The sequence below is a fragment of the Monodelphis domestica genome, chromosome 7, assembly GCF_027887165.1.
Source record: "Monodelphis domestica isolate mMonDom1 chromosome 7, mMonDom1.pri, whole genome shotgun sequence".
In the NCBI taxonomy this organism is placed as follows: domain Eukaryota; kingdom Metazoa; phylum Chordata; class Mammalia; order Didelphimorphia; family Didelphidae; genus Monodelphis; species Monodelphis domestica.
Genome location: NC_077233.1, coordinates 113,408,280 through 113,434,768, shown reverse-complemented (window position 1 = coordinate 113,434,768; position 26,489 = coordinate 113,408,280). Strand labels below are relative to the sequence as shown.

The 26,489-nt window shown below is 36.8% G+C and overlaps 1 long non-coding RNA gene across 3 annotated transcripts in view; it reads left to right on the top strand.

Moving 5' to 3' along the window:
- LOC130455502 (uncharacterized) overlaps nt 1-25,544 on the top strand; it is a 79,970-nt gene extending 54,426 nt beyond the window's left edge. Inside the window, exons 4-7 of one of the 3 annotated variants that reach the window (XR_008913512.1) lie at nt 855-961; nt 16,257-16,376; nt 21,843-21,885; nt 23,135-25,544. This is a non-coding gene — a long non-coding RNA (uncharacterized LOC130455502). Of the gene's footprint in view, nt 1-854; nt 962-16,253; nt 16,377-21,842; nt 21,886-23,134 lie in introns of all 3 variants that reach the window. The other 2 variants (XR_008913511.1, XR_008913513.1) reach the window with 2 other exon arrangements.
- Nucleotides 25,545-26,489: the final 945 nt, after the last annotated feature.

The following is a 26,489-nucleotide window of genomic DNA, read 5'->3' as shown; positions in this document are numbered from 1 at the left end:
ATATTTGACACAAAATTTTTTTCAATGTGTTGGTTAGTTTTACCAAATTTTGCTTTCCTCTCTTCTAATCTTTGTGAATAAGAGTTGGATTAGAGTACATCCCATGGAGTGGAAGTAGCTATGGAGAAAGCTCAGCTTTCCTTGGGATAAACTGGAGTCAGCTTGAAAAGGCTTACTAGAGCTGATTGTCAATTTCATTGTGAGAACATATACCTTAGGAATTGGCAAAATATATTTGTACTAAAGCAGAGTTTGATTTATTATTTTGTACTTATTATTTATATATGATTTTGTTTATTGCCCAGGTTTAAGAAAACAATAGAAAATGTTAATGATGCAAGTTAAATTAAAAAATTTATAATGTATAATTTTTGAGTGTAGGTATTTTTCCTTTTTTGGTTTGTTTCTTTCCTAGAAAGCTAGCTAAACTTTTACCAGTACACTTCTGGGTATACCCCAATGAAATATTTTCCATTCTTCATGATACGCATTATAAAATGGGATGGCTCTCTAGGAGGGGGATTGAGGAGGACCATAATGGAAAAAATGTAGATGATATGAAAATAAAATATAGCAACAAACATTTATTTTTTAAAATGAGTTCTCTCTTTTTCAATGTTGCTGCCTTGAGAAAATTATTCTGATAATACTGCAATTAATGAAAATATTTTTAGAATACCTTCTTTTATGTGGCTGTTAAGAACCTGGGGCTTATTCTTCTGAATATCCTCAGGAATGGCAAATTTTCATCCTCTGAAGGTGGATTTGATTTTTGAAAGTCACTCCAAATGATTTTGGGACTTTACATCTTGAGACTAACAATTGACTTATTATGATATTTCTTTTTATCATAGCAACATTATCACCATCATTAAGAACTGGAAAGGACCTTGAAGACCACCTGGTCCAACACCCTTTATTTCAAAGACGAGGAAATAGACCCGAGAGATTAAGGTCCAAGGTAAGTGTCAGGTTTACTAGCTGTAGGACCATGACTAGTCACTTAATTCTTCCTAAGTTCAGTTTTCATGTATATGAGATAAAATTAAAATGAATAGCACTTGCATTACCTCCTTCACAGATCTGGAGGGACAAATGGGGATTATTAGGCAGCTTAAGGGGATCCATGAAGTCCAGGATAAAAGTCTCCTCCTTTAATATTTTGCCCCATTGTTGCTGAATAATGTACTCAAAAGGCAAATAGTTTGCCAATCATCTCATGTCTTATATATAACAAGTATTTTGTTGTTGTTTTGTCATGTCCGACTCTTTGTGGCCCCATTTGAGTTTTTCTTGGCAATGATACTAGAGTGGTTTGCCATTTTCTTCTTCAGCTCATTTTACAGATAAGGAGACTGAGGCAAACAAGGTTAAATAACTTGCCTAGGGTCACACATTGTCTGAGGTCAGATTTTAACTCAAGTTTTCCTGACTCCAGACCAAGTGCTCTATTCACTGAAGCACCTGGTTGCCCCCAAATCACAAATATCTGCCCTGCCAATCGTATAGAGCTGACTGTAAACTCCTTATGTCATAAGCAGAAGAAAGTACTAACAGAGATCCAATGTTGCTAATCTAAGCCTTGCATGGGAAAATTAGTGCATAAAGGTTTCTCTAAATTGGTGAATTGCTACTAAAAAAGCAATTGTCTCCGACATAGAAAAAGGTCTCTTTTGGAAGTAATGAACACTTAATTGCTCTCCTATGAAGGAGCAACCCTTTCAAGTCCTTAGTGATCTATTGTTTTCCTGACAAGTATAGGATAAGTAGGAGAGTTTCTCCATGATTGAAACATATTTGGCATGTCTGAAACCTGGAAGTTGTAGCTTATGGTGGAGGGATCAAATTTATGTTCCTTTACTTCCTTAAACCCCAGCAGAATAGGGACCCTTCAAGAGAGCTGAAAGTTGCCCAACTGCAAATAAAGTTATTGGGGTGGGAGAAAGGGAAAAGAAATATCTCTTAGCCAAAAAAAAAAAAAAGAATTCTGAGGGAAAAAATTCAGGTTAGATCTTGAAATGGCATAATAAAACCATTGATGTCACTCTTGAATGAACACTTTGGTTCTTTCTCAAATACACACCATCACTTCCAGAAAAGTTTCATGTCTATAGCACTCTCGAAATGGGCTACTGGCATTATTGGCCCATTGCCATGGCTTGGGGCCTTAAGCATCTCTATACATCTGAAGAAAAAGCTAGATTTTTAAAAAAGTATTAGAAAGGAGAACATAGCCCTTTGAAAAAGAGTAATGGTAGCAGTTTCCAGCTTAATTATTTCCATGATTTACTCAGTGTTAATAAAACTCAGTGCAAAACTCGCCTTGGTAAATGAGGTACCAAGGTCAAAGCCAAACCCTTTTACGTCTGTTTTCTGTTTGGTATGTCCAAAAAAAAGAAAGAATGAAAGAAAAAGAAAAAAGAGAACACGAAAAAACACTCTGATATACATAAGTAACATTATGCCAATGTCGTGCATTGTCTCACAGGGATCATTTTTCATGGTTCTCCTTTTTATTTTTGATGTTACTGGTACAATTGGAGGAAAAATCATTTGTGTATGGAAACTTGACTTTGTTTACACAGGCTCCTCAATTTTAGGTAGAGTAAATGGATATCTTTGCCAATCATAACATTCTCTCACTGTCACTTAAATACTTTGCAATTTTCTATAAGCAACTTCATATGTACCATTACATTGGGATTTAGCAAATTTTGCACATAGCTATTAGAACTGGCAGGCCATATTTATGTAATAAAGTGTTATTTAGCACTTAAAATAATACGGGAGGAGTGCTAAATTAACATCTTTTTTTCAAAAGGGGGGGTTTGACAAAGTGTCTGAGCATTATTGTTAATAAATTTGGCTTGCCACATACCAGTAACTACCCTTCCCATCTGTGCTCCTATTTCTTGTACGTCTAAAGGAGATTAGAAGGAGCTCCAGCCTTCTCTAGTTCTATTAGAATTAACAAGGGTTGTATTCTCAGGATGGGAGGGAGGAGACAGGTTTCCCCATATTTCTCTGAAGAAGTTGCAGAGAGGCTGATTTGAGAGTATATATATATGCCCTCGGTCTCCTTGCCTCCTTCACAGTGTATAGTTAGTCACTTGGCAGGGATGTAGTAAAAGGAAGTGAACATGTCTATTTCAAAATGGCCCCTTTTCTGGGTACAGCTCCTGGTAAGTACAGCCACCTTCTCTGTGAGGACCCTTGCCCCTAGTCGGACAGCTGCCAAACCTCCTTTTGGGCATGTAGCCATGTCACGCCTATACAAGGGAGGCACAAAGAACTCCTCTGTTCACATAAACAAGGAAAGAAGGATTCCATACAGAGACTTCTCTTTGGACAGTCCAGGCACCAGGTAATATGTCTGAGAATCAGTCTGATGCCATCCTAGGGAAAACTGATCAAAATGACCATCAGTATTTTCTTTTGCAAATTAATAAAGATGTTTAAATGCTAAGTGAAGCCAAGATGGCACAGCATCGAAAGGGAAAGACCACTCTTTTAGTTTGCATTAGATAGATCAATTACAGATGTGATCCACAATGCAGATTATAATTCCTCTATGAAAAAGTAGCCATGGTAGTCACCTGTGCTACGAAATTAATGATATGCTCTAATGTACTATGGCAGGGGGCTAAAAGTTTTGCTCTCCAAATGAGTAGAAGACTGCTGGTCTTTTGTCATGTCATTGTTTATTGTCATTTGTATGGTGCTTTAGAAGTTTGTAAGGCTGAGCTGCTAGGTAGCTTGGTAGATAGAGTACCATGCCTGGAGTTGGGAGGATCTACCTTCAGATCTGGTTTCAGACACTTCCTAGCTTCATGACTCTGGGCAAGTCACTTAACCTTGGTTGCCTTGCCCTTGCCCTTCTGTCTTAAAGTTGTTACTAAGGTAGAAAGTAAAGGTTTTAAAAAGTTTTTAAAAAAGAAGTTTGGAAAGCAATTTATATATGTGTGTATATATATATAGTTGTTATTTATATATGATATATGTACATATTCATATACATACACACATAATTTGGACCTTACAAAACCCCTAGAAGTTAGTACTTATAAGTATTATCATTCCATTTTTCATGTCAAATCTGAGGCTCAGAGAGGCTTTCCCATGATCACAGTTGTTAATTTTGAATCTAATCCTTCCTGACTAGGTCTAATATTAATGCACTAGCTTCCAGTTGCCCATAATTCTATTTTTTTCCTTTAAAAATGTTGGTTTTCTTGATGCCTTTTGTTTTTATATTCATGCTCAGTTTGGGGTCAGGTTGAAATAGTGGTAGGTAATTCTAGCTGCCAGGCAGAATGGGTACCCACAAAGAATGTGGCACCAAGGTGCCAGGTGACAAAATGCCTAAACAGGTATGTCAGTGAATGATTAAGTCAGCCCTCTGATAATGGAGCACGTGGGCTGACTCCCAAGGTGGTTTTCACCTACAGAACAAAACAGCTTACCACACCACTGTTCTTTGGCTCTTTACTGCCAATTCTGTACATGAGCCATAATTTGGATACCCACATGATTGATATATCTAGTGAAGCCACCTTGGTCAATATTACTTTTGACAAAAAGTGAATTACTTTCAAAGTGATTCCTATTAATCCAAGATGGCTAAAAAGTCATGTCCCATTCATTTCACTTGAGTATAATCTCTTAATCTACATTTAGTTCCTTCCTACATGGGATATGAACTATTTTTTAAATTCATTTTCTAAAAATTATATAATTAATTAATATCAACAAATATGAACATTTCAAAGAACCAAAATCAAAATTATACATGAATCTGTGAAGGGTATTAGCTATTATTTTCTAATGACATCAAGGTATTTTGGTCTAGATACTCTTTGTAGTCTACCTTCTTTGGCTTCCATCTTTGACCACCCATATCCGACCAGATACTAGGACTCCACTCCTGGTTCTAATAGATGAACCTTTGTCTTATGTAATCAGACATCAGTAGACTATCCCATTACTTCCTGCCATTTCCTTGTCATTCCTTTTCAGGACCCCTTTTAAAAAGTGAAAGGTATTATGTTTCCCATTAAAATATTAGTTCCTTGATGGAAGGGATTCTCTTGGTTCCTTTTATTTATATTGCCTTAGCACACACTCTCTCTTTCTATGTATGTATATATGTATCTCTACCTACCTATCTATCTATCTATCTATCTATCTATCTATCTATCTATCTATCTAGTTATCTATCTATCATTAGTTGACTTTTCCTAGGACACAATTCATAAGACTTAGATCTAGTTGTCATTAAAGTCCAACTTGATCCTTTTCTAGATGAGAGAACTGAGACCCAAAGAGATTAAGTGACTTACCTAAATTCATATAGAACCTTTGACTTCTAATCCAGTGGTCTTTCCACTTCACCACCCTTCCATGTATTTCTTTTACTAATGATATGAGGACACCAGGCAGCACCATTTCTCTTTTCTAAAGGAAGCATATGTGAGCAAAGAGAGGCAGGAATAGGTATAGACAGGAAGTTCTTACAGAGGCTACTATATCATAACATGTCCTTAAGGGAGGAATCAGCTCTAATATGGTCAGTCAGACCATACCCTTCCTCCTTGCTTTCTGTTAGCAAACTCAAAAGACATTATTTAGTTGTTAGTGACTCCTTCCCAATAGGATTACATCTGAATGTAGTGAATTAAAATTCCTCTGTCCCTTTAAAAAGGCTCTTAGTTACTGATTTGGAGAAGACCCCCTCCAAAGGAAAGAAAAAGCTCCAGGGGAAAATTCAAACTAACAAGAATAAAAGAAATAAATGGCTGTAATTTGCCAAACCATTGCCTTCAGAAGTTACAGAGGAACCAGAGTTTAACAGAAAGCCACAGTGTTATTTGGAAATCCTGAAACTTGAACCAGATCCTCAGGAGCTCACTGAAGACAAACATGTAGGGGGAACCCCCTTTAACGTCCCTGGGTGCCTGAGGGAAAAAAATGTCGGGTTTAGGTCAAAATGAGAAAATAATTGGAATTTTGCACTTAGTTTCATTGGTTGCCAACAATCAGAATGGTGGGGATGAAATCCATTAACAGTTTTGCCAGACTTCTGGTAAACTGTAACTGCTGCATTTCATTCTTCTCTGGTGAAAATGCCTTAATTTTGGCTCAGTGAGGTTATTTGTCTCATCTGGTTTCTTGGAGACTAAAAGTCTCTTGCTGTATATACCAATAAATAGAGCAGGGAGCAAGGACAACCAGGGGACTCGATCCAGAGACTCCGCCCATTGAAGTCACTGTGGTGGTAATGACCCAAAGGGTCCTTTCCACCAAAAGTTAAGTTAGTAGGCTGGGAATAAGGTCCCAAAGCAATCTCTCTTTCTCTCTCTCTCTCTCTCTCTCTCTCTCTCTCTCTCTCTCTCTCTCTCTCTCTCTCTCTCTGTCTCTGTCTCTCTGTCTCTGTCTCTCTGTCTCTGTGTCTGTCTCTCTGTCTCTGTCTCTCTGTCTCTGTCTCTCTGTCTCTGTCTCTGTCTCTCTGTCTCTCTCTCTGTCTCTCTCTCTCTGTCTCTGTCTCTCTCTCTGTCTCTCTGTCTCTGTCTCTCTGTCTGTCTCTCTGTCTCTGTCTCTCTGTCTCTCTCTGTCTCTCTCTCCCTCTTTTCCCTTCTCCTGTCTCACCCCACTCACTCTACTCTTTCTTTCTCCTTTTTTTCTCATTCCCTCTCTCCTTTCCCCTTCTCACTTTCTTTCCTTCTCTCCCCCTTCTTTTCTCTTTCTCTCCCTCCCTTTCTCCTTCTCTCCTTCCTCTCTCTCCCCCATATTCCCCACTCTCCTTCTTTCTTTTCTCTCCCCATTCTCATTTTATTTATGCCTCATGTTTTTCATTATTCATTTCCCATTATACTCCCCTCACCCTCACTGAACCTTCCCTTATAACATAGGAAAAAGTTAAGTGAAAGCAATCAACATAGCAACTGCATCTGCAAATACATACCACAGACCACATTTGATGTCTCCCCTCACCCCCGGCCCTCCCTCTCTATCTTGAGGAGGGAAATATATTTTGTTATCTGCTCTACAAAGGCCAAAATTGATCATTACAATGAAACAAAGTTTGCCCACCTCTCAGTCTTGTTTTCATTCATATTATTGTAATCAATTTGTACTTGTTCTCTTGTTTCTCCTTCACTTTGCCTCCTACTCTTCAGCCATCTTCCCTACAGCTTCAACAGTCATGTTGCCCTCTAGCTAGTTCCCTTTCCTCTAAGAAAGTAGGTTTTCATTGACCCTCCTCCATTTCCACTTTCAATTTGGGGACCATGATCAAATCAACTCTTCTATTGTTCCTGAATGGGACTTCTACTCTACTCCCCTATAACCCCACTCACCATTTCTCAAAAGCCAGGGTTTCCTTCCTGAGGACCACTCACTGGAATTTATTGTCTCCCTTTTTTGCAACATGATTAATATGGAAATGTCTTGCATGATTGCATATGTATAAAATATTAAACTGCCTACTAAATCAGTGAGGGGCAAGAGATGGGGTGGAGGTAGAGAATTTGAAACTCAAAATAAAAAAAAACACAAATGTTAAAATTGTTTTTATCTGCAATTGGAAAAAAGAAAATATTATTGGAAAAAGGAGTAAACTCAAAGGCAGGGATGATCTGCTTTTATTTGTCTCTTCAGGTTTTATGTTTGGTATGTAGTAAGATCTTAATAATGTTTTTTTCGTTAATTAATTCATTCTTTTAGGTCTTTCTAGAATTTTTTAATTTCTCAGAATCATTGGTTCTTACGATGCAGTGATACTTTATTATATTTATATAATTGTAATTTGTTCAGCCTTTCCCTAATTGATGAATATCCTCTTTTTCTCCTCTTTCTCTACCCTTTCCAGCAATATACAGATGCATTTCGGCTAACACAAGAAGTAGGATTCAATATTTTGGGCACACATGTAAAAGATTTTTGACTTTGTCCTTCTTAGGCTATGTTGGAATTACTGGGATTCATAATTTCAAATTGTTTCCCAATATGGTTTAAAACCAATTCATAGATCCACCAGCAATTAATTAGCATGCTTCCCCCCACCCTGCCTTCAAGTGACAATTTCTCTAGACTGTAAGCTCCTTGAGGTCAGTGATTATCTTTGTTTTATTATTATTAATGCAAATTCTTACAAATTCAAACAAAACAAACATTTCCATATATAAAGAAAAACAAGATAGACAGAAATGAAATCACACAGCTCCTATATATTTAACTTGCTTTCCTCCATATCTATATGAGATTCCATCCACTTGAGTCCCAACTCCTCCGCAGGCTCCCTGCAAGGACTTCTTTTACAATTTTTGGTATTCCCCAATACTTAATACATTCCCTCCCAATAGCTTATACTATATGACTATAAGCACATAATAAATGCTTATTAGTTGATTGATTGAAGCAAACTCTAAGATGGAACTAAGAATGATTTAAAACTAATCATTCTGCCGGCTGTGAAAGGGGGACAAATTAGGGTTCTAATAACAGAATGAATTAAGCAAAGAAAGAGTTCAGGAATCTCTTCACTCTATTCCAGATAAAAGAGAGATTGCATGATATGATGAGAAGAGCATTCATTTGCCAGCAGAGGACCAGCTTCTAAATCCTGGCTTGCTTTGGTTACATGTGTGAGCTTGGAAAATCAGTTAGTCAACAACAACAACAACAACAAAAAGGAATTGTTTATGTTTTCAAGGACATCATGTCTTCTAGGAGGAGATAATAGATAAAAGTTCGCCTTTTTGGTTCTCAAATTTCTTTTCCATGAAATGAGGACTTTGAACTAATTCAACAAGTGAGAGATCCCTGAGATCTTTTGAGGGAATCTTCAAGGTCAAAACCAGTTGCATAATCATACTAAGATACTGACATATTTTAATTTCTAAAATGGCAAGTAACAATAGACACACAAGCAAAAGCTTTTTTGGGGGGATCCTCAGTAATCTTTAAGAGTGTAAAGGTGTATTGAGACCAAAACATTTGAGAACCTCTGGATTAGATAATTTTTAAGATTCTTTTTAGTTCTAAACTTATGTTCCTATAACTGTTGCCCAGTTCTTTCTATTTAAATCTATGTTCCTATAATTATTTTAAATTTTTTTCTTTTTTGTATTCCCCCTCACATGTAAATATCTGAGATACTGTATTCGTTTAAGTCTTTGAAGAAGAATACAATGAAAGTATTTTGCTAAAATATTCATATAGCACTCTAAAGTATACAAATAGTCTTTCCCCTGTATTTTACAGATGAGGAAATTGGGATGCAAAGTAGGTATATGACTCACCCAGTGTTACACAACTATAATAAGTTATGGAGGCAGGATTTTAATTCAAATCTTAAAAAAAACCCCTTCCTTTCTGTCTTAGGATCAATACTGTGTATTGGTTCTAAGGCTGAAGAATGGTAAGGGCTAGGCAATGGGGGTTAAGTGACTAGCCCAGGGTCACATAGGTAGAATGTACCTGAGATTAGATTTGAACCCAGGAAGTCCTGTGTTTGGATCTGGCTTTCAATCCACTGAGCAACCTTGCTGCCTCCAAATTCATATCTTTTGACCCTATGATCAATACATCTTTTCATTTTGGGGACAATTTTAAGAAGTGGATCACTCTATCAGAATGTCTTCTCATTCATATTTTTCCCCCAAAGCATATTATATTGTTCATATAACACTATTGTACAAATAAATTGTTTTTAAAGTATGAGAGTAAATCAGTCAAGAAATACTCAGTAAACATTTATTTGAGTGTCTGCTCTGTGCCAGGCACTGTGCTAGGCACTGGGGATACAAAAAGAAACAAAATTCCAAGCCCTCAAGGAATTCATATTGTGATGGGAGCCAACAAGAAAACAAATGTACAAATAAGCTAAATATGGGACAAACAGGACATAATGAAGACAAGAAAGATATTAGGACTAATTGGAGTTGGAATAGACTCCCTTTATAAGATGAGATTTTAGTTGGGACCTAAAGGAAACTAGTGAATCCAATTGGCACAGATAAAGAGAATATTCCAGGCATGGGGGACTGCTAGAGAAGATGTCCAGAGCTGAGTCACAGATCATCTTGTTCATGGAACAGCCAGGAGGCTAGTGTCATTGGACTGAAGATTATGTGATAGGGAGTAAGGTATAAGAATACTAGCAGATAGGAGAGCTAGACTATGAAGGGCACTGAAAAAGTCAAATACTAGATTTTGCATTTGAACTTGGAAGTGATAGGGAGCCATTAGAAATTATTGAGTAGAGGAATGGCCATGATCTAACTTGTACTTTAAGAAAATCACTTTAGGGTTGTAAAAATTAAAATTAATCTCAAATAATGAAAATATTATATTTTAAGAGATTTATTAATGATCATTAGAAATAAAGGAATAAAGAGGATACAAAATAAAGACCACGTGCCCGTGGCTGATCAGCCATTTCAAAATCCCCACTCACCACCCCCATTCTTGCTGTCATCAAGCCAAAGAGGCAAGGACCCTCCCTATCCTTGTCTAATATCCCCTGTCTACAGGAAGCATGTAATGATATGAAGTTGGCGGGCTCCCGGGAAATGTAGTTCTTTTTTAGGGTAACAGATTTTCACTTATAAAGGGGGAAGTTGTGTAGCTCAGTGGATTGAGAACCAGGCCCAGAGATGGGAGGTCCTGGGTTCAAATCTGACCTCAGACACTTCCTAGCTGTGTGACCCTGTGCAAGTCACTTGACCTCCATTGCCTAGACCTCACTTTTCTGCCTTAGAACCAATACACAATATTCATTCTAAGATGGAAGGTAAGGGTTTTTAAAAAAATCACTTTGGTGGCTGAATGAGGGATGGATTGGAGTGAAGAAAAACTTGAGTTGGGCAGATCCACCAGAAGGCTGTTGCAAAAGTACAAATGTGAGGTGATGAAGACCTGTCCCAAGATGGTGGCAGTATTGGAGAAGAGAAGTTGGTGTATTGCAAAGGTGAAATTGGCAGGTCTTTGCAAGAGACTGAATATGGGGAATGGGAGATCATGAGGAGTTTAAGATAATTTGTAGGTGGAATCTGAGGGTCTGGTTGTCCCCAATAGGAGTGGTGTCAAAATTAAATAGAACCAGGGACCAATAATCTGTACATAAGGATCCCTGAAGATCACATAACTTAGTTTTAAGATGTGATATTTTCTACATTTTTCAATTACATTTTTATCTGGTTAGGATTGAACTCAAGAATGTTGTGGGTCCCATGTTTGATATTTCTTTCCTATAGTAATAGGGAAGGTTGTTGCTATAGGAATGCCTTCCAAGCAGGACTGTCTGCTAGCTATCTTTATGATGGGCCTGAATAGTAATTTTAGGGCCTAATGGACATTATCTTTGTGGCACCCACTTTTAAAACAATGGTGTTGGGAGGTTGCCAGGTGGCTCAGTGGATAGGGATTCATGTCTGGAGATAGGAAGTCCTGGGTTTAAATCTGGCTTCAGATATTTCCTAGCGGTGTTACCCTGTGCAAGTCACTTAGCCCCAGTTGCCTAACCCTTATTGATCTTCTGCCTTGGGACCAAAACCTAGTATTGATTCCAAGATAGAAGGTAACATTAAAAAAATGATGATGATGTTTTCTAGAATGAACCATCATACAAGTAAAGGTGACTAAGGTGTTATCAAGTGATTTAGATGAATGTTTAGGGCAAAGGTGATGAGCAGATTTTACCATTCTTCTTTTATATTTACCCTTTTCTCATTTCTTTTTATTTTATTGAAATTTTTATTTAATTAGTCAATTTAGAATATTTTCCCTTGGTTACCCTTTCTCATTTCTAACAAAATAGAAGAGTAATTCTTTCCTTGCAATCATTTATCAGTCCTTATCTGGGCCCATTCATAGAATCTTAGCATTTCAGAACTAGAGAGATTCTGAGACTATGCTCTCAGTGCCTTTGGAGAGAAAAAGCTCACTCTCCCAACCATACTGTTGGCCACACTCCCTTTCTTAGACATGTAAAAATTAAAACACAAATCAAAAGAGTTTGAGCCAAACATGCCACAACCATTTGGAGATACATAAAAAGGAAACCGTCATCACCTCCCTTTCTTGGCTGATGAATGTTTCTGACATTTCAGACTTCATCCTTGGTTTCTCTCAAGACCACAAGACCAAAACCAATCAGTCCAATTAGACAAACTTCCAGATTACAGCTCTGAAGTCAACTCAACAAGTAACATAACCAGCAATATTATCTGCCAAGTACAACTTTTTTGTGTGTGTAATTTCCTGACTTCATAAAGTACCCCAAACCATGTACAAATTTGCACACAAAACTACAGACAAGGGCTCAGAAATAAAGCTAGATTGGGGTCCATGTTGATTGGCATCAGCATTTCCTTGAAGCATGGAAAATAAATGGGAAGTACAAGTTTAGAGCCACCTAAAACAACTCATTGGCAATTACAAAATGTACAGATGTTTGTCTTGTGACAATTAGACTAATAGAATGTTAGAGCTAGAAGGAATATTAGCGAACATCTAGTCTAATGCTCTTGTATTATGGAAGAGGAAAATAAAGTCATGAAAACTGCTTCGAAAAGTACCCTGTCCAATCTTCTAATTTATAGAGACTGCAGAGAAGAAGACTATAGAACAAGGAAAGCAGAGAGAGGGGCAGGCAAATACCAAACGTACAACAAGAAAAATAGTCAATAAACACTTACTATATGCCAAGTATTGACCTAAGTGCTGGGGATACAAAGAAAAAGTAAAAAAAAAGCAGATCCTGCCCTGAAGGCGTTTGTAGTCTAATGGGGAGAAAACATTCAAATGATTATGTACAAATCATCTTTATTCTGTACTTCAATCAACAATAAGCATTTATGTATTAAATAGATTTATGAAGCATGAAGGAGAACATCTTCTTACCTTGTATAAGAACTAAATAACATGGAAGGATTTTCTTAGAGAGTACCTAGCCATGCATACTTCTTTAGATATATTTAGAAGGTTGTCTTGTGACAATTAGATTAATAGAACGTTAGAGGCTGGGAAGAATATTAGAGAATGTCTAGTCTAATGCTTTTGTGTTATAGAATAGGAAAATAAAGTCATGAAATCTGTTTTGAAAAAATACTCTATCCAATCTTTTAGAATTTCAAGAGAACACAGGCAAGACAAATGGAAAGATCTCTGGAAAGAAGAGAACTTTTTTGAGTTTCTACTCCATCCATTTGCTTGTGTGACCACAAGCAAATCATTTCACTTAGGCTCAGTTTTCTCATCTGTAAAATGCACACTTAGTTCCTACCTCAGGACAGGACAGGATGAGACTTGAACCCTGGCTTCCTCATCCTTGAGGTCTTTCCAAGATAGAAGAGTCTACTGAATTTTAAATTCTACTGGTGCCACTTTTAGAAGCAAGGATTATCTCCATACCAAAAAGAAGTGATGAGCAGGACTTTGTGACATTACAGATGGGAGATAACTGGAGACTTGTGGGGATAAAGGGGGAGAATCAGGAGTTTTCTCACTGCCTTTAAAATGATATAATTTTAACTTTTATCTACTTTGCCTTTAAAAACAAAATTTATTATGTGCTTGGTATGAACACATTTCTATACTCCACACTATAATACAGTAGGCACTTATTAAGTACTTACTATTGTAATACATTGGTACCTTGATACACGAGCAACTTAAGTCACGTGCTATTTGAGACCCGAGCAGTCCCAATAGGAATTTTTTGCTTAAGTCCACGAGTAGATATCTGAATCATGATCTTCTGCCCATGGGAGGAGCCAGAGGTAGATATCTGTACAATTGAGGTTACGGAAATGTTGAGGATTTGGGAAAAAATGAAACAGTTTCTTGAAAAGGCACACCCAGAAAAAGTTGCAACAGATCATGCATTGGAGCTGTGTGATGACACTTGTTTCACACATTATCCAAATGTTCTGAAATGGAAGAAGAGATAAACTTCCATGGAAAGGTTTTTGTTGGAACGGCCTCTAAGTGAAATCAAGGCAAGTGTGGCAGAACAGCCAAAATCTATTGAAGAAAATGATGATAATTAAGTAAAGTAAAAAAAAAGCAATTAAATTTAACAATAAAATTACATCTCATAAGTAATGTATAAGGCCAATTTTGCATTTAAATGTAGCATTACATGTGTAGAGAGTAAGTTATGTTAAGATAGCCCATGAAATGAAAACCTTCACCGCCAGCATCTTCACCTGACTTTGAAGGTAAATAGCATTTCATAAGCAAGTTTATTTCTTTACATTTTTCTCATTATCTATAAATATGTTTATTTGTTATTTATAAAGTGTATTTTTGTATTTAAAAGCATATAAAACAAAAGATTAATGTGTTTTTTGGGGGGCTTGAATGGATTGATTGCATTTCCATGAATTTAAACGGGGAAATTCAATTTGACACATGAGCAAATTGAGTTACATATGAGCTTGGCCATGAAACAAATTAAACTCAGGTGTCAAGGTACCACTGTAGGCACTATTGCTGGTGTTAATAACTGGGGATACAAAGAAGAAAAAGATAGTCTCTATCCTCAAGGTGCTTAAGAGCTAATGGGGGGAGAAAAGGAACTTGAAGAGAGAGGTAGGAGGGAGAAGAAAAAGGCACCCAGCTAGGGGAACTGGTGATAGTAGAATCGGATCCGAATAGTGCTGCTGGCAGGAAATGAAGAGTTGGTTCTGCTTCTGAGCCCTCTTTAAATGGAGGCTTTAGAGGGAAGATATACAATTTAGATGACTCAATCCTTGCTTATGGAAGCTTCAAGTTCACTAGCTAATTTGGCCAGATACAGAGAAACCAAAGCTGTCCCATTGGGGCTTTCCTAAGCCCATGATGACCATAGATAGGAAAGTATCTTCTTAATCCTCTAATAATGATGATGATGATGATGAAAGCATTTGTAGAGTGCTTTAACGGATGCAAAGCATCCCTTGCATATGTTATCACTATGGATGCTATTTTACATTAGAAGACACAGATTAAGAAAATTTATTGACTTGCTCAGGTTCACATAGATAGTTAAAGGTTTGGGACAGGATGTGAACTCATGCCTTCCTTTTTCCAAGTCCTGGACTGTAATAGTTAAAATTAGTTTCTCTGGTAAAGTATTATATTTTTATGAGGTTTATTAAAGATTAAGAAATAAAGAAAATACAAAATAAGAGAGCACGTGCAACCTGCATCTTGTCTGCTAGGTAGAGAGCCTCCTGTGCTTAGAAGTGGAAGTAGGGAGAGAGGGGCTGAAGTAGGTGGAGTCAGTTTAAATACAAATTGTTTTCTGGCACTCAGGCGAGGACTCAGGGTGAGATTTTAGGGAATTCTGGGAAATACCAAGGACTTCTGGGAATTGAAGTCCAAGGTTCAAATCACCATTTTTACAGGGCTCAATCTACTATGCCACCTATTGATTCAAAGACAGATGGGTATATTGCTTAGACTTTTCTGGGGCTCTGAACAATGCAGATTTGGGATTCAAGATGTCCTAGGACAAACAAAATTTCTTTTCTTTTCCTTTCTTTTCTCTGTCTCCTCCTCCTTTTCTTCTTCCTCCTCTTCTTCTTCCTCCTCTTCTTCTTCCTTTACCTCCCTCCTTCTCCTTCTCCTTCTCCTTCTTCTTCTTCAACCCTTACTTTCTGTCTTGGAATCAACACCAAATATTGGTTCTAATGCAGAAGAGTGGTAAGGGATAGGCAACTGGTGTTAAATGACTTTCCAAGGGTCACACAGCTAGGAAGTGTCTGAGGCCATATTTAAACCTAGGACCTTCCATCTCCAGGCCTAGCTCTTTATCCACTGAACCACCTAGCTGCCCTGATAGTCCATATTTCAAATAAAAAAAGACTTTATACTTAGCCATCAATGAAAGAGAACATGAAAATGTTTTTTCTCATGTTTTTTTTTAAACAAAAAATGAAAATGTAGCTTTAGCAGGTTCATCTCTAAAGAGGGAGCTATAGAGCAACTTGACAAGACCACATCTGTTATAGCACCCAGGTCAGATAGTCAATAGAATTCTCAAAGCAAACCAAGAATGAGAGCTCTATTTAGATAGCACCTACTTTCATAAAAAATTCCAAAGGAGTATTGTGGGATGTATGAACATCGAGGCTGCAGGAACTTCATCCTTTCTTCCTGGAATAACAGAATAAAAATAACCTTCAATTGTTCCAAGGTAATTTATCCACTTTTCACTTTGTCTTTGTTTCTTTCTTTTTCATTCCCCCCCTGCCTTTGGGCCACAGCAGCTCTCTCACCATGTGGGCAAGCAGAAGAGCCAAAACTTTCCATGTGTGGATTTTCAAATCTTGCATCTGTCTCACAACTGAAGGCAGAGATAAATTCCTTCAAGCAACTGGAAAATCCATGTGTGTATGCTATAAGGCAAGAGCACTGTCAATTTTCTGAGAATAATTTAAATGTGTTGATTGCTATGGTGACAAATTTATCTAGAAAAAGCAATATGGTATAAGTAATGTGTTGGAATTAGGGCCTACATGCTTGAGAGAGCCAATTGTAAAATTTTCAATGTGAGCATTTACACCTTGGAAATTGGTAATTCTACAAATAAAGACTTGCTTTATTATATGTTGATTGTCTAGATTCAAGAAAGTGATGGAGAAAATAGTAATAATGCAGATATAACTTAATAGTGTGTCATGAATACTTTTTACACCCTCCCACCAGAGACCTGATTGTTAAATAATTACCTGGGTACAGTAGATAGAAGACTAGACTTAGAACTAAAACACGAGGGTTAAACTCTCACTTCTGACCAATGTTAGGTATGTGACCCGGGGCAAATCACCTAATCTCTCAGTGATAAGTCTATAAATTATAGAGAAGTTATTGATCTGTACCAGTGGAGGGGGGCTTCCACACAGGGAGTTCTCCACACTAATTAGATCACAGGCTTGGATTAAAAGAAAAGAATCTAGTTAAGGTAGCAATTTCAGTACCTATGTTAATGAATGCATCTTCACTGATGCCTAGTCTGAATTTTTACAGTATTGTGATGATTATCTGTGGTTTGGGCTAATACATGTCAAGGAGTCTCTCCATTACTTTAAATAACTGAGAATTAGCTATATAATAAAAGATTATGGACCAGTCCTTCCTGACAGGGTCAAAACAATTAGCTCTTTTAAGGAGAAATGTTGGTTTTCCAATTTGTCTGAATCCTTTGAAAAGCAGAAAAATCAAGTGAAGAAAGGTTACTAACGCTGAACTTAATTTACTTGGGAGTTTATGTAGCTTTAGATAATGTCCCTTGAAAGATGTTATTAAGAAAAATAAGTACCCATAGAGCAAAGGGTAATGTCTTGTTCTTGTAAAAATAGGTTTAGAAAGTGGCTATTTCTCTGAATGGAGGGAACTAGTAGCGTATTCCACAGGTCACAGAGAGTCCCCATGCAATTTATGATCCCTGCTAATGGCTTGGAGATGGAAAAGGTAAAGGATAAGTTAGTAACTTCTTGCTGATGACATGAAAGGAGGTGTCTTTTAATGAATGATTTTGAGATATTCTTGAAGTGACTTTGGCAAACCAGGAAATCAGATGTCAAGGCAAAAGAAATAAAGGTAGGAAAATACATGATTCTAAAAACAAAGTTACTATATTATAACTTATAAACTTTGTTACTGTCAGTCTTGTGAAATAACAATGTTATCTCCAATGTTTCCATACTTATTTTACAGACGAGGAAACTGAGGATCAGGGCTATCAGGTGACTTGCCCTAGGGCCCCTCACTGGTAAATAATTCTTCTGGGAATTGTAGGCACAACTTCTCTTTCCAATACACTGTTTTCCCATCTTATGTACAAGGGCTTCTCACTTTACTAATTTCCTTCGAGTTACCCAGGTTCATTGCCTAGGAGTCCTCCTTGGCTCCTCATTCCCACTCATCCTACAGATCCAGGGCTAGTGAGAGGTTCAGATAAAATACTGAATGAAAAGCATTTTGTAAAGTCTCAAAAGCACTATTTAAAAGACTATTATTATTATTGTCATCATGATTATTATTAGCCTACAGTCACCAGCTTTCCAAGCTGATGACTTCATTTTCTAAAATTTCTCCTGTACTTCAAGCAATGTTTTTTTTTTCTTCCCAAGCAATATTTTTAAAGGAATACAGGAGTGTGCTGGTAAATGTTTAACAAATGGATTTTATGGAGGGGGGATGGATATTAATGCACACATACTTTTAAGTGATTAGCTCTTTATTAGAGTTTATTATTATCTCAAGCTAGACAATCAGCAAAACAAATCAAGCCCTGATTTGTAGCAGTTGCTGATTTCTGTTATAAATGCTCAGGATGAAAATTTAACAATCAGATCTTCTGGGTTAGAGATGACTCCAGTCTTGTATGTATGTATCCAGTGGGTTGGTAAATCATATTGTTCTACCTCTAGAGCATTATTTATAATACCTTTTCTTAGCGCCTTCCTCCAGTTACTGCCCACTTTCAGCCTCTCACTTGAATTGTTATAATAAATCTTTGAATTTGGTTTACTTGCCCAAAGTCTAAAGTTGAATGTCAAAAGCATGATCTGATCATGTCACTTCCTGCTCAGTAAACTTTAGTGACTCCCTATTGCCTTGACAGATCAATTAAAAACTCATCTGGCATTGAAAGCCCCTCATAGCCTTTTTATGTTTTCCTCCTTCACACCCTTTGTTGTACAGTCAAATTTGTCTAGCTGTTCTTTACACATCTCTGACCTCCGTGCCCTGGCACTATATCCTCACTGACCAGAATCCATGCCCTCTTCACTCTCCTCCCTTAGAATGCCTACTTTTCCTCATTGTGTGGAGCCATCACATGGAGCCGTGGAAAGCTTCTAGTCTCCGCCAGTCATTGTTTTTGCAGCCAGTTCTGGTGCCTCTTCTTCCTCCTCTCTCCCCTCTCCTCCCAGCCTCAGGAGAGAAAAGGGAGGGGGATGTCAGGGAGTGGATTAAGACAGATGTGGTCTGGGAGAATTTGGCTCCTCTTACCCAGAAGGGAGGATGCAGAAAGCCCAGAGTACAAGCTAGCCAGCTTTCCTCTCCACATTGCCACCTACCGGTTATAAGTTTATAGTTTATATATACCCACTTTCCACATTGTGTCCCCTGTATGCAGGCATTCTCCACTTCTTGGGGGTACGGAGGGAGGAGTATGTAGAGAACAGGGGATAGTTTTCAGGGAACCTATGAATTTGGATGGGAAAAATTATTTCTTTTCCCCCACCAATATAACTGATTTCCCTTGTATTCCCATGTATTTTCTTTTAGCCATTTAAAAACATCATTCCAATGAATCCAGACTGCCAAAGGGATCCATCACATACACAAAAAAAGATTCAGGATAGGGGAAAAATTACATCTCCCCCTCCTCACCATGTAACAGATTTTCTTTGTATTCCCATGTATTTTCTTTTATCCATTTAAAAACATTATTCCAATGAGTCCAGACTGCCAGAGGGATCATCACACACAAAAATGTCCGGAAGTTCAGTATTCAGCTCCTCCCTTGGGCATCCCAAGATGTCCCTAACTGATGAATAGTTAATTGGGACGTGGTCCATCAAAACTCTCAACCCTTCCCCACCCTCATGGGTGATGGTAGGTGGTCAGAACTTCATCAGATTTTATGGGGGGAAAAATTCATGGAATTCCTATAATATGCAAGCTCCTTGAGGGGAAAGGCTTTTTATTAATGTCTTTAGATTCTTACTACTTAGTAATTGTGTCTGACACATTGTAGTTTAGTAAATGCTTTTGGATTGATTGGACACTATGATCAAAATCATTTACATTATTGACAGTTTATTTATATTACTTCATAAACACTTTTTCATTCATCCATCCTTTCAGCATAAAAGGTTATTAGTCATCTTAATTAACAGAGACTGAAGAAAAAGGAAAACTGGAAGAAATGAATGCTTTGTGAAGAAATATGACAAGATATATGCAATAATGGGGAGTGAGGGAGGGGAACCAACTTCACTAGTGTGATGATTAAAATTTAGAGAGGCAATATTTCTAGGTATGAAATTAATTTATTAATTGACCAGTCAAGACAAATTAAGCTGGTCAAATGATTCTCTTTATAATCAAAGACCCCCTAAATCTTCTGGCTCAGGTCCATAAATGCAATTTTGGGAGCTCATTATTCAGCCCCTCCCTTGGGCATCCCAAAACATGCCTAATTGGTAAATAGCTAATTGGGAGGTGGTCCATCAAAATTCTCAACCCTTCCTCACTCTCATAGGTGAAGGTGAGTCATCACATGACTTCCAGGGAGAGCTTCATTATCTCTCATCTATCAGTCAGGTTTCATTGGGGGAACACATTCCTTGGAATGCCTAAGAATACAGGAAACACAAAATAAAGGTACACAAAAGTCAAGAACTGATTGGGGCCCAAACCAGTATATACATTTTAAAAAATTCTCTCAAAGGCATATATTGGCTATAGCTATATCAATCATTATAATAATAAAATCTAGAAAAAAACACAGAAAAAGAAAAGAGTTGAGAAGGGAACATAAAACTAGAAAAAATTTGTTATTTTGTCAATGATGCTATACACTAAATAAACTAATGTAAATTTCCCATTTAATACACAATCTCCTTTTGTTGTTCTTGTTTGAGTATCTGTGTCTCTTAATGGTTGTAAAGCTTATAATTGTTTTAATTTAAAAGAAGAGGGGAAAAAAGAAATATATTTGTTTTGAGACACTGGCAGAGGAAAAAGCAGAAAGACTTAGTGGCAACATGACCAGGAATTTGAGAACAGGCTCCAAGCTTGAATCTGGAGTCTTGCATACCTATATCCAAACAGTTGCCAAGTCTTGTTGATTTTATCTCTAAGAATTCCACTTTTGCCCCTAATTTCCACTCACAGAATGACTACCCTAGTTCAGGTTTTTCTAAGATTGGACTCTTTATATCAATTCTCTTAGGTTGGTATTAAAGCTCTCATTATCTTGGTTTCATAGATAAAGAGATTCAAATTCTAATGTCTTTAGAGTTTACAAAGTGCTCTACAGACATCTTATTTATATTATTATTACCAACTGGACAATGACTAATAGAGGAACTTGGCAAGGAAGCAGGAAGTGGCTTTGTGAGCTGATGAAATGAACTAAAAGGCCCAAGTTCTAATGCTAGTTCTGCCACTAATTAGCTGCTTGATATTGGGAAAGTCATGTCACTTTTTCTGGACTTCAGTTTCTTCAGTGAGGAACTTGATTTTGATCAGAGGTTCTTCGCCTTTTATTTTTTCATTATGGATCCCTTTGGCAGTTTTATGAAGCCTGAGGTCTTCCAAGAATAATGTTTTCAAATAAATTAAAAACTATTTCATTAAATTATAAAGGAAACCAATTATGTTGAAATAAAGAAGTATTTTTTCCCTACCCAAATTCATGGACTATCCAAAAATCTATGCATGGATGCCCAGACTGTGGACCTCAGATTAAGAATCCCTATAATCTGTAATGTATAGAACCTTCTAGCTCTAAAATGTTAGGATTCTAGTGAAGAATTGGGGCTTATATACAGGTGACTCATAAATTTTTCATAATTGTTTAGGAAAGATATTGAATCTACTTTCCATCTTCTACACATAGTCCTCTGAAGTAGCATCTTTGCTCCTTTGTGATGTTTTTTCCCTTCTAAGTCACCAATCTTTTGACATTTGTATAAAATTATTGAAGGGATGGGTGAAAGAATATCACCTCTAGACCTGGAGGAGCCCTAGCTTAGTCTTAGCTCGTGTTCTTGCTTCTGCTTCACCATCTCGTATTTTACATTAGCTTTAAATTTTTTTTTTACCTTCTGTCTTAGAATTGATATGAAGCATAAGTTTCAAGGTGGAAGAGTGCTAAGGGTAAGTAAGCATTTGGGGTAATTGGGGTTAGAGTGACTTGCCCAGAGTCACACAATTAGGAAGTGTCTGAGGTCACATTTGAACCCAGGACCATTTGTCTTCAGGTCTGGTGCTCTATCCACTGAGCCATCTAGTTGCCCCTACATTAATTTATTTGGATCATAATTTTAGAGTTAGAAAGCATTTTAAAGACCATCAGTTGGAATCTGAGAAAACTGAGGCCTAAAAAGGAGAAATGTCTTATAATCTTCCAGCTAATAAGTAGCAAAATTAAGAGTAGAACCCAAGTTTCCTAAATCCTAGTTAAACCCTCTTAGTATTATCTAACGTTGTTTTGGCCTCACTGTCCTTAGATGAGAGGACAGAAAACAAGAAGTATTATCTATGGAGGCAAGCAGGCCCTAGATGGTGTTGGATTGGATAGAAGAACTTGAGTAATTCTGTGAGGGGGAAAAAATCTTGGAGAAGGGAGAGGTCTGAGGACATTGAGCATATGGGGAAAAGGAGGAGATTTGAAAGATAAGAAGAAAGTATGGAAGTTGAGGTTCGCAAAAGTCTTCAAGGAAAAGTCATCTCCCTTGCAGTTTTGTTTTGATTGAAACAGAACTAGGTGCATTAAAGAATAAGAATTTGGTTCTTTATGCTATAGTTGACAATACACAAGAAAGAAATGACATTTCTCTTTCCCAAAAAAGCTAAATCAATTTTCCCCTCTTACATAAAGCAGCAATTTTGTCCAATGTACCAAGCTAATGTATTTTCCCCCTCAATATCTAAATTGATGCTTAGATATTGAGGATGAAAATGTACCATAAATGGGTCAATGTGTGATTGGCTTGCTTTGATTACTCTATGACTTTTTGCTTTCCAAGAGGAGTATTTGGCCCTAGTGAGTGAATTTCTAGAGCCTTTATGCAGAAAGGCAATTCCAAAGAAATGGAAAGGGAAGATTAGTGCCAACAGAAAACATATGCATTATCTAAATCAGTTGAGTAGGAGGAGAAAATGGCCAGGCCAGGAAAAGGTATACAGGAAGTAAAGCTTCAAAATATTCTGATATAATTGTATTCTAACATTTAGAAATTATAGAATTTTTAAAAATCTCATTAAATGAATAAAGAGAATGATAATTATAAGTCATGGTTCACTAGGATCTCAGAAAAATAAAAACTGAATATGACTGAGAGAGTAAATGAGAGATGCATTGTGGAGTTGGTCAATCAATTAACAAGTACTTATTACATTCCAGGTGCTGAGGATGGAAGTATAAAAAGTGAAACAATCCCTACCCACAAAGAGCTTACACTGTATTGGGGATAAATAAGCTACACTATCTTACCAATGATGACATCATGGATATCTCAAGGATGTGTATTGACAAGAAATTTATGAGTTGGTTTTATAGCATGAGTGAAGAATGGATAGCCTGAGTTGCATTGATAGTCCCAAAATACCAGAGGAAGGCCAATATATTGTGGAAATATGCTGTGGAGAATTTATGGACAAAAATCACCAAATATGAGGTGATGGAAAAAAGAAATTGAAGGGATTAAAATAGGCAATGAGGTGATTAAACTATCATTCTTTGCATATGATATGATGGTCTACTTAAAGATCCTAGAGAACCAACTAAAAAGCTAGTGGAAATTATCAACAACTTTAGCAAAGTTGCAGGATACAAAATAAATCCACATAAATCATCAGCATTTCTATATATCTCCAACACAACTCAGCAGCAAGAGTTAGAAAGAGAAATACCATTTAAAATCACCCTAGACAATATAAAATATTTAGGAATCTATTTGCCAAGACAAGCACAGGAATTATATGAACACAACTACAAAACATTTTCCACACAACTAAAACTAGATCTAAATAATTGGAAAAACATTAATTGCTCATAAATATAAATAGCTCAAGCTAACATAATAAAAATGACAATCCTACCCAAGTTAATTTATTCAGTGCCATACCGATCAAACTACCAAGAAACTTTTTTATTGAATTAGAAAAAATTATAACAAAGTTCATTTGGAAGAACAAAAGATCAAGAATATGAAGGGAAATAATGAAAAAAAAATGTGGAAGATGGTAGTCTGCAGTACCAGATCTTCTTAAAATGTACTATAAAGCAATGGTCATCAAAACAATATGGTACTACTATCTAAGAGACAGAGGGGAGGATCAATGGAATAGACCTGGGGTAAATGTTCTCAGCAATATAGTAAATGATAAACCCAAAGATACCAGTGTTTGGGACAAGAACCTAGTGTTTGACACAATCTGTCAGAAAAAATTGGAGAACAGTATGGGAGTGATTAGGTTTAGAACAACATCTCACACCCTATACCAAGATAAATTCAGAATTGGCAAACAACTTAAATATAAAGAAGGAAACAATAAGTAAATTAGGTGAATATAGAATAATATACCAGTCAGATCTATAGGAAAGGAAAGAATTTAAGACCAAGCAAGAGATAGAGAATATTAAGAGATGTAAAATGAAGAGTTTTGATTACATTAAATTAAAAAGGGTTTGTATAAACAAAACCAATGTAACCAAAATTAGAAGGAAACAAGCAAATTGGGAAAAAATCTTTATAACAAAAACCTCTGACAAAGGTCTAATTTCTCAGATTTATAAGGCGTTAAATCAATTGTACAAAAAAATCAAGCCATTCCCCAATTGATAAATCGAGGCACATGAATAGGCAGTTTTCAGATAAAGAAATCAAAACTATCAATAAGCACAAGAAAAAGTGGTCTGAATTTCTTATAATTAGAGATATGCAAATCAAAACAACTCTGAGGTACAACCTCACACCTAGCAGGTTGGCTAATATGACAGCAAAGGAAAGTAATAAATGTTGGAGGGGTTGTGGCAAAATTGGGACACTAATGCATTGCTGGTGGAGTTGTGAATTGATCCAACCATTCTGGAAGACAATTTGGTATTATGTCCAAAGGGCTTTAAAAGAATGCCTGCCCTTTGACCCAGCCATACCACTGCTGGGATTATATCCTAAAGAAATAATAGGGAAAATACTTGTATAAAAATATTCATAGCCATGCTCTTTGTGGTAGCAAAACACTGGAAAATGAGGGGATGTTCTTCGATTGGGGAATGGCTGAAAAAATTGTGGTATCTGTTGATGATGGAATACTATTGTGCTGAAAGGAATGATGAACTGAAGGAATTCCATGTGAACTGGAATGACCTCCAGGAACTGATTCAGAGTGAAAGGAGCAGAACCAGGAGAACATTTTACACAGAGACTGATAGATTGTAGCATAATTGAATGTAATGGACTTCTCTACTAGCAGAAATTCAATGATCAAGGACAATTCTGAGGGACTTATGAAAAAGAACACTATCCACATCCAGTGAAAGAACAGTGGGAGTAGAAAAACTGAAGAAATACAACTACTTGATTAAATGGGTTGAGAGGGATATGACTGGGGATGTAGACTCTAAACCATCATTCTATAGCAAATATTAATGATATGGAAATAGGTCTTGATCAGTGATACATGTAAAACCCAGTTGAATTGTTCATTGGCTACAGGAGGGGGGAAGGAGTAGAGAAGGGAAAGACCATGAATCATATAACCATGGGAAAAATATTTTAAATTCATTAAATAAATTAAAAAAAAAACAAGAGGTGATGGAGTTGGATTATTGCATATGCCCTGATGGATGGTTCCCCTGAATCGATGAGAATGAATTAAAACAATAATAGTTGATCAAAGCATGGAAGCATAAAGTTTTCCCCAAAGCATTTCACATTTGACTTTGCTATTTGATCTTCACAGTCTTGTGAGGAAAGTCATGAAGGGGGGCAAAAAGGGTTTATGATGAATTGTTTTGAGGGGGAAGTAAAGTGAAGGATGTTAGATATTTCAGAGTGCTTCTCTTTTTAACTTTATTAGAATCCTATGGAGTGATATATACTCTGCCTGGTCACTGAACATTATAATTCTTTCTAATTTCCAAACAGACTATCCAGACTAGGCATACAAAACACAGAAATACTGATACCAGTCAAGTGTAGCTGATTCAAATACAAGACTTTATACAATATGAACTCTTGTAAATAAACAGTGGTCAAGGTAACCAGCAAGAAATGAATTCCTTTTCTTTTGATAATTTCTGTAGATTTCATACATGTTTATCATCTCTTTTTCATCATGCATATAATCTTTTAAAGGGGTGTTTTGTCTAGGGGAACTTAGAAAAATGGAATTTGTAGGCCTGGAATTATCCAATGATAAAAGAAATCTATTTAAATGGAGGAAAGGAAAAGCAAATCATGCTCCCTCAATATCTGGCCCAGTTAGGATGCCAGTTATTGATTTAGTCTGGGCAACGGTAACATTAAATCTTCCTCATTATACAGGACCTAGGTCCTGTATATCTTCTTTCCATTCCTTGATTTCTGGGTCTAAGAGGAAGCGCCACATGTGCAACCTATTTTGTATATCCACATGTTGTCGTGAAGCAAGCTTTGTTCAGAATAATTTTTTTGTCTTCTTTTTATTTGGCAGCAGAGGCCTCCCAGAAACTTTTGTCCCATGGGAGGCTTGACTTGAAATATATTCCAGAT